The sequence below is a fragment of the Aedes aegypti genome, chromosome 1 (assembly GCF_002204515.2).
Source record: "Aedes aegypti strain LVP_AGWG chromosome 1, AaegL5.0 Primary Assembly, whole genome shotgun sequence".
Classification (NCBI taxonomy): domain Eukaryota; kingdom Metazoa; phylum Arthropoda; class Insecta; order Diptera; family Culicidae; genus Aedes; species Aedes aegypti.
Window position 1 is genome coordinate 249,365,763 of NC_035107.1, and position 7,315 is coordinate 249,373,077.

Below are 7,315 nucleotides of genomic sequence, written 5' to 3' on the forward strand. Positions count from 1 at the left end.
AATATTATTTATGTTGCTATAAACGAAGCATGCCAAAATTAAACGATCTTTTTGTGACTCAGTTTTGTAGTCAAATTATTTAGATATTGAAATAGTAAATCATCCTATAACATTGATATTGTTATACACATTGTTCATAATTAATGCTATATCATAACATATTTAGGAAACCCATTGCATTGGGGTCGAAAACTAATGTTACCAAAACCGAACAGTACCCAACTAACAATTTTAGCGCTATAAGCCAAGGTTATTTGCTTTGTGCTGTATAACAGTTGAATTAAAGCAGCGAACGCAGCAAAAATTGAAAGCTGTGAAAAATAGAACTATTAGCGTTAATACAGCTGTATCGCAAACGATTTGCAGCTACAAATATTAGCTGAATAGACTTCATCAGTTATCGCTTTTGCTGCTTTCACTAAGGTATAACTCAACACCGTAAAAAGTAGCAACCAAATGGTGTGAAATAAAAGTTCCCATTATTATTCTGGCTGCTTCTATACAATATGATTTGTTATGCTACTCAATATATAATTCAGAAGCGCTTTATCGTTAGTTATACAGCGAATATACAGCTGTAAGCTGTAAAACAACAACTTGTGACGCATCTATTGCAATTCTATTAACCTCAACTTAATTTTCGAAGAATCAACACAGGAGTGACCATCATTTAATAGAAAAACGAAATTTGCGCTATATTTTCACGTTTTATTTTTCACAAATTATGTAATTTACTCTCCGAACAAGCAGATTTTCACTATATGCCAGCATCCGTCTGTCAATACATGCCGAATTGCTATCTTCCACAAGCCGGAACCACCCTCCAGATCCTGCCAAAATTATTCTCCGCGGATCGCACTTTCATTCGCTTCTAACTGCCCTGCTTCCTATGGGCTTCGTTTAGTGGTACTTGTAGTTCCTGCGCTGCTTCATTTTGGCATAGAATAACACCATTCCGCCGACGTTGACCTGGAAGAACGGGGCAATACCCATCCGCTTGGGTTTTCAGTACTTGTGTTGCCATCTCCAAAAGACACGGCTCACGACTCCAGCAGCAGCCTTGGGTTCTTGTCACGGTGGCCAAACCAAGCACCCAATTCGATCAACTTCACCTGGCGTATCCGGCTTGCCGTAGTAACGGACAGGATCGTAAGGTCCGTGGATCTTCGGGTTGTACTCCGCCGGATAATCACCGAAAATCATCGCGCACTCTTATTTCAGCAGCAGTTTCACTCGATCACAAATCTACACAGCCTGTTGGATGTAAACATTGCGTTTGACGTTTCACACCCTTTTACAGCCTGATGAAGTGGTGTAAGCGTGGCTATAACATCCTTTACCGTCATTATAGAATATTATATGAACCGTTTTCGATTTAGAACAAAACGGTGTGTTTTCTTTGCCTGCGATATATACTGTGGTGGCAGTAAGGACAACGTCGAGACTTGTGGATGCAGAGATCGTGAGATCGATTCCAGGCGGTGGCAGATACTTTAATTGTGTAACGTTCAGATACTTATGATATAAATTCAGGAAGCTGTGAAACAGCTTGAAAATTAATATTTAGTCGACAATACAGCGAAGCTGTATAAAAATTATTCAACAGTTGCGAAATAATTGAGAAAGCGCCTTCCGAAGATGTTTACACAGCTACATGTTGTATAACTGTCGAGTTAGAGCAATGATCGGTATGAATAAAAGCTGCCTACACAGCTTTAAAATAGCTGAGTAGATTCGCCAGATTTGTTGGTAAAAGGATCGCATAGAAGCTTTCGTTCGTATGTACAGCGCCTTTACTCAGCATGAAGCCGTATAAAGAGGGCTTAGAGAATGTTTACATTTGCACTAAATGTTGGTTGGGTACTTATGTTGTGAAAAATTCGGTTGGCCGATATCTCGGAAGAATTTATTCCTAGATTCGATTTTAAAAACTACCGAATTCTCAGCTCTTGGGTTCTTGGCGAAATGTTTCGCTGAGGTCGGAGACATAATGTATCTTCTTCTGTCGGGTGTGGGATCACTGCGTCCATTTTTTAGGACTATTGTGATATACCCTATTACTCTATGTACACAATGTTTTCCAGTAGCAAATGTGCCTCCGGAATACTTTGCGCATTTGACTGAACTTTGAACCATCTGCCATTGATGGGCAGAAGTCCTAGGTTGCAGTGTTGTAGTTCCCCCAATCTGGCGTGATCAGCATAATAAAGCTAACCACCTCCCTGGGGGATGCGTTCCAAATATCAGCTGGCTGTAAGTAGTGCTTGCCAAATATTTTGAACCTACGATGGATGTGTGCACTGCAAGAGCAGAGAAGGTGTTGTGAGGTTTCGTCCGTCTCGTCACAGAAACGGCAATTTGTGTTTTGGACGACACCGATCTTGTATAAGTGGTATCTGCTTGGGCAGTGACCAGTTATTAGACCGATGTATGTTCTGAGATCCCATTTGTTGAGACCTATAAGTTTTTGTGTTTGTGTCGTGTTTATTGTTACGAACCTTTTGGACTGATTCGCATTGGAAACTGTATTCCAATTTGATTGAATTTGACCGAATAACCAGTTGTTCAATTCCGTGTTTAGTGCAGAGTTTGAAATGCCAAGGAATGGCTCTGGACCAATGAACATATTGGTTGATCCATTCCTTGCTAGCTGATCGGCAATTTCGTTACCCTCTAGACCCGTATGTCCTGGGATCCAATATAGTTTAACTCGATTGCGTTCAGCTAGGGATTTCAGTGCAAGAATGCATTCCCACACAAGTTTTGAGTTGCAAGTGAAAGCCTTCAAAGATTGAAGCGCTGCTTGACTATCAGAGAAAATACAGATGGTGGCATGTCTGTAATTTCTTTTCAGACACAGCTGCGCACATTCCTTGATTGCATAGACTTCTGCTTGAAATACTGTAGGCCACTGTCCAAGAGAGACAGAGATTTTGGTTTTCGGTCCGTATACTCCAGACCCTGTCAAATTATTCATTTTTGAACCATCTGTGTAGAATTTAATAGATCTCGGTGAAATGGTGGGTCCACCTCCTTCCCATTCCTCACGAGAAGGAAAGACCACCGTGAATGGCGAGTCATAGTTTAGCACTTTTTCCATCCAGTCACTACATTTTTCAACAATAGGATTTATCGAAAATTCGTTTAATATACTGAGGTGACCTGTTAAGTCCCCTGACAGTAGGACTGTTGATCGTTTTAGCCGAAGAGCACTTTTCTCAGCATCCAGCTTTATGAATTGATCCAGCCGGGGCAGATTGAGTATAGCATCTAGGGCAAACGAGGGGGTACTACGAACTGCACCGGTTATGGCAATACAGGCAGTACGTTGAATTTTGTTCAGCTTAGCTCTAGCCGTAGCTTCCTTTGTCTTAGGCCACCAAACAAGGGACGCATAGGTTATTCTAGGCTGAACGATTGTTTTATAGATCCACATGATCATACTGGGTTTTAGACCCCATGTTTTACCACAGGTCTTTGAGCAAACCCAGAGTGAATTGAGACCTTTATTTATGATTGTTTGAAGATGGGTGTTCCAATTTAGTTTTGCGTCAAGTGTGATGCCAAGATACTTGACCTCATTTGAGTAAACTAATTGTATTTGGTTCAAGAAAAGAGGGTGGAGTTGTACCTTTCGTCTTTTTGTGAACGGTACAATTGTTGTTTTTGAAGGGTTTATTCCTAGTTTCTCTTTTTGACACCAGGAGAGTGTGTGATTGAGAGCAATTTGCATCCTTGATGAAATAACGCTGTCAAATTTGCCTCGTACAATAATGACTACGTCATCTGCGTATCCAACAACTTCAAAACCCCTTCTTTCTAAGCTATCTAGCAGTTCGTCCACCACTAATGACCACAATAAGAGAGATAGTACTCCCCCTTGAGGGCATCCCCTTGTAGCCATTACAGTAATGCGCGAATCACTCAGCTCAGATGAGATCTGTCGATTTGCTAGCATAGCATGTACCCAGGTTGCAATGCATGGGTCGAAGTTTCTCCTCAACATTGCCGAACCTATAGACGAATAAGAAGCGTTATCGAACGCGCCCTCAATATCAAGAAATGCTATAAGAGCGATTTCTTTTGCATTAAAGGTTTTCTCGATCTTGTTCACTAGCGTGTGCAGTGCTGAGACCGTTGATTTTCCGCTTTGATAAGCAAATTGGGATTTAGAAAGAGGCATAGTTTTCATAAATTTGGAATCTATATACTCGCATAATACCTTCTCCATGATTTTAAGCATTACCGAGGATAGGCTTATCGGTCGGAATGCTTTAGGGTTGGTTTTGTCCTTTTTTCCTGCTTTTGGAATAAAGACAACTCGAACTTGACGCCAATCATTTGGAATGTGTCCCAGAACTAAACTTGCCTTAAAAATCTCTACCATGTGTGGAATCAGTGTCTCTTCCTCTTTTTGGATAAGCGCTGGGAAGATTCCATCCATGCCAGCAGATTTGAATGGCTCGAAAGATCTCACTGCCCTAACAACCCTATCGCGAGTAAAAGCTTCTTTGGCAACCTTTATTGCGTCCCTTTTTGCTCCTGAGTCCCCTGATAGGAACCCGTGTGGAACTGAGACGTCAAGTCTGGCACCTTCAGCATTTAGACTCGTTTGTGGGATTGAATCAGGAAAGTGAACTCTTAGCATTTCACTCAGTGTTTCACGAGGTTCCACAGTGAGTGAACCGTCAGTCCTTTGAAGACTTCCCAAACCATTGGAGTGATCCTTCGAAAGAGTTTTATGAAGTCGAGCAGCTACGGGAGTTTTCTCAATGCTTTCACACATGAGAACCCATGATTTCCGTTTTGCTCGTCTCATTTCTTTGTTATACTCTGTCAGAGCCTTTCGGTATAGACTCCAATCAGAAGTGCGTTTGGCTCGGTTGAATTCCTTCCGAGCAGTTTTCCTGAGTTTATCAAGGTTGAAGTTCCACCATGGAACATCTCTGTTCGAACTAACTGTTTTGATCGGACAGCTCTCTTGATAAGCATTTAGAATTTTGTTTTTAATAGAATCCGAAGCTGTTTCTAACTGTATAATAGTCTGAATATTCGGCTCTATTATATAGTCTTCAGAACGGAGAATAGCTGAGTAGGTTTCCCAATCAGTTTTCTTGGGATCTTTAAACGACTTTTGAATCATTAGACTCCCTTCCCACTCGAAGACTATATGTTTATGGTCTGACATAGATATTTCATTAGAAACATGCCAGTTTTTTATTTTATCCGAGATGGATTGACTGCATAAAGTCAGATCAAGGACTTCTTGTCGTAAGATGTTTTCAAATGTAGGCTTATCACCGACATTGCATATGTCAATATTTTTGGAGGAAAGAAACTGCAAAAGATGCTCACCTCTGATATTTGTGTTTGAACTTCCCCATACAAGGTGATGAGCATTGGCGTCACAACCGATGACGAAGGGGATGTTGTGTTTTTGACTGTAAGAGACAAGAGCAGCCATCTCTGGAGGAGGAATGTCTTCTGCGTCGCCAGGGAAATACGCCGAGACCATAATGATCTCAGTACTGCCCCTAGCAGTAGAAACCTCCATCCTGACTGCCACGATGTCCCTTTTGATGAATTCTGTAATTGGGAAACATTTAGTATCATTGCGTATTAGAATAGCTGCTCTGGGAGAGAGCTGGCTGTCATCATATACCAACCTACACGAGTTTAGTTGAATACCTTGTATTCGAGTTTTGTAGACCCATGGCTCTTGAATCAGTGCCACGGAAAGGTGTTCTTTTGTGAATCTCCTGCAAAGCACATCTGTTGCGCACTGAGCATGATGGAGATTCACTTGGAGGATTTTAATCATTGCTGAGGCGTTCCGCATTTTCCGGACGTTTGCCGTCCTTCTTTGGATGTTGCGGATCATCAACTTTTGATTTTGGGGGATGTCTTAGATTTTGGTTTTTGTCCTTTCCCTTACCTAGGCCTGCTGGCTTATCCCTTGTGGTCAATTTTACACTTTTGACATTTCCACTGCCCTTATTGGGAGCCATTGAGGTGACACCGCTTGGACCAGGAAGTGAGGTCAAATATGCATCTTTTCCATCAGAGGAAGACAAGCTAGCCTGTATGGTGGGAGTTGGTTGTGGGATGCTACTAGAGGCCTCCTCAGATTTCTCTTGGGTCGGCTGTCCAGTTGGATTGTCATTGGAGTTTGGGGTTGACCTCTTTACTTTCCTCAACTGTATTTCTCCAAAGCGGTAGTTGAGGATGAACTTGGATTGAATGAGTGTTTCCATGGACGGTCCATCTACATTAAAGACCCACACCACATGCTTGTTGTTAGGAGTGAGCCGTTGCATGACACGCCAGTTGTTGGTTATCAGATCGTTCTGACTCTCGATGAGAGCTTTGATACGATCATCGGTGTATTGTGCGCTTTGAGGGAAGAAGGCTCGAATCAGTTCTGGACGTTGAATCTTATCCTCATCCATTGCAACCAACTCAACGCCTTCCAGGGGATTTAATGCAGGTGTTATCTCCTTTACCCATTCCGCAGTCTCCTGATCCTTACAAATAAGAACCATATGGCCAGACTTGTAGATAAGGTTAGAGAACTTGGGCTTCATTGTCGCGTTCCGTTGTTGTTCAACCCGAAGCAGCAGTGCCTCCTGGAGAACGTCCAGCTGAGTCGTTGAAAGTTGGGTCGTGGGGAAGTCTTTTGGGATTATTCCGACTCTCCTGCGACTGGTAATTTCACCGTAGCTTAGACTAGTCTGTTTTTTATCTTCTGGTGGGGGTTTGTTGATCGTCGAGGCTGTTGAGCTGTTGGTTTCCTGTTGCCCAACGCGCTTTCTCGGATTCAGGTGTTGTTTCATCCGTTTCTGCTTATGTTCTTCTTCAGCATTTGTAGACTTGTCAAGGTCCTGCCGAGTGCGTTTCGAAGGAGTTGACACCATAGCCTCACCCCCCCGTGATTCTGGATAGGGCCTCAGGGCGGCTTAAGCCACTTTGTCGGAGTGCTTTTAGCTGCTTCCTTTGGCTCCGAGTGATCTTTTTGGTGCCAGTAGGTTTTTGTTTGTTCGCGTCATCTGTTGGATGTTGATCGGTCTTCCCATCAATAGGACCCGAGGTGACGTTCGATCCTGTGATTGATGGCTGCGATCCTGTCAAGTTTATTGTGACTGTAATTCCATCCTCTTCGTCGTCCATTGGTTCAACCGAAGGATGGAGTCCTGGGTCGTTCGGGAGTGTCAGAGGGAGGTCGGTTTCCATGTTTTCATGCGAACTACTGAGAAGCTCATCTTCGGTCAGTCCAAGCTTACCAAAAGCATTCTCTGTTTCCGTTTCGTCCGACTGG

At 42.7% G+C, this 7,315-nt stretch overlaps 1 pseudogene; it reads right to left on the bottom strand.

Annotated features, from left to right (window-relative positions):
* Nucleotides 1–698: 698 nt before the first annotated feature.
* LOC110674652 lies at nucleotides 699–1,303 on the bottom strand (annotated as a pseudogene).
* Between the last annotated feature and the right edge of the window lie 6,012 nt (nucleotides 1,304–7,315).